The 1,949-nt window shown below is 36.1% G+C and overlaps 1 protein-coding gene and 1 long non-coding RNA gene across 8 annotated transcripts in view; both read right to left on the bottom strand.

Moving 5' to 3' along the window:
• The window catches only part of LOC110449696, a 3,304-nt gene extending 2,696 nt beyond the window's left edge, over positions 1-608 (bottom strand). For all 4 annotated transcript variants that reach the window (XR_002462879.1, XR_002462881.1, XR_002462880.1 and 1 more), the window contains exon 1: positions 11-608. This is a non-coding gene — a long non-coding RNA (uncharacterized LOC110449696). The remainder of the gene's footprint in view (positions 1-10) is intronic.
• LOC110449695 overlaps positions 1-1,949 on the bottom strand; it is a 150,039-nt gene that overhangs the window by 74,776 nt on the left and 73,314 nt on the right. The window lies entirely within an intron of this gene.

Here is a 1,949-nt window from a genome sequence, read left to right as displayed (position 1 = left end):
ACTTATTGACCTCTCCACTATTGTTGCTGGTGCCTAACACTTATTGACCTCTCCACTATTGTTGCTGGTGCCTAACACTTATTGACCTCTCCACTATTGTTGCTGGTGCCTAACACTTATTGACCTCTCCACTATTGTTGCCGGTGCCTAACACTTATTGACCTCTCCACTATTGTTGCTGGTGCCTATAATGATATTTTCAAGTGATATCTTATTATTGCAGATATATTGTTGTTTATTCAACTGACTTCTGTGGCAATAACACCCATATATGCTTATTCTAGTAACATCCATCTTGTGAGTCAATCACCTTACATAGTCTAGACATTAATTAGCATTACAGTCTAGACAACATCGGTCCATTCATATACACCTCAAACATCAGACATCACAAATAGTTTCAAATTGTTTGGTTTTCCCCAATAACAAGTATAACTGTTAACACATATATTGTTTAAGTACGCACTATTTCTATTACTGATGGTTTATAGAAACCCGACTATAACCCTCCTGTTGTCGCCCAAGATTGGTTTATAGATACCCGACTATAACCTTCCTGTTGTCACCCCAGATTGGTTTATAGATACCTGACTATAACCTTCCCTGTCGTCGCCGACCTCTTCACTATCGTTGCTGGTGCCTAACACTTATTGACCAGCCCCAGATTGGTTTATAGACACCAGACTATAACCTTCCTGTTGTCGCCCCTGATTGGTTTATAGATACCTGACTATAACCTTCCTGTCTTCGCCCCTGATTGGTTTATAGACACCTGACTATAACCTTCCCTGTTGTCCCCCCCAGATTGGTTTATAGACACCCGACTATAACCTTCATGTCTTCGCCCAAGATTGGTTTATAGACACCTGACTATAACCTTCCTGTCGTCGCCCCAGATTGGTTTATTGACACCTGACTATAACCTTCATGTCGTTGTCCTAGATTGGTTTATAGACACCTGACTATATATATAACCTTCCCTGTCGTCGCCCTAGATTGGTTTATAGACACCTGACTATAACCCTCCTGTCGTCGCCCCAGATTGAAAGTGCTTATCAGATTGAAAACAGGTCAGTTCAGTAATTATACTTTCAACTATTAACATCACCCTGCAGGCTACATGTGATAAAGATGTGCTGATAAGTTTCAATGTAAAGGAGCTCTGTCCTGCACAAACACAAAATATCCATGACAATAAGTTTAACCTCACACAACAGTACATGTACCCGGATGTCAACTGTACCAAGAGATTAGAACATATACATAACCACGAGATTATATAATACATGGTAACACATAGACAATATAAAATAATTAAAGGAAAAACGCAAACACTGTCCATTCTGTGAGACAATGAACTGATCAAGGTTCGTATACAGAAACATACAAATACCAGTAACTATAGAAATATATATAAAACTATAGAAACGTAACACAGATACCATACAAATAAACATAGAAACATACAAGTAACTATGGGAAACATAACACACATAGAAGTAGCCATGAAAACATACTAATAACCATAGAACAAAACAAATAACCGTAAAACCATAAACCAATCATCATACAACCACACAATTAACCATAAACAAATCATCGTACAACCATACAATTAACCATAAACAAATCATCATACAACCATACAATTAACCATAAACAAATCATCATAAAACCATACAACTATACAATTAACCATAAACAAATCATCGTACAACCATACAATTAACCATAAACAAATCATCATACAACCATACAATTAACCATAAACAAATCATACAACCATACAATTAACAATAAACAAATCATCATACAACCATACAATTAACCATAAACTAATCATCATACAACCATACAACCATACAATTACCATAAACAAATCATACAACCATACAATTAACCATAAACAAATCATCATACAACCATACAATTAACCATAAACAAATCAT

This window comes from Mizuhopecten yessoensis, unplaced genomic scaffold (assembly GCF_002113885.1).
Source record: "Mizuhopecten yessoensis strain PY_sf001 unplaced genomic scaffold, ASM211388v2 scaffold4791, whole genome shotgun sequence".
In the NCBI taxonomy this organism is placed as follows: domain Eukaryota; kingdom Metazoa; phylum Mollusca; class Bivalvia; order Pectinida; family Pectinidae; genus Mizuhopecten; species Mizuhopecten yessoensis.
Note: the sequence above shows the minus strand (reverse complement) of the source record. Positions and strands in the feature narration are given on the sequence as shown.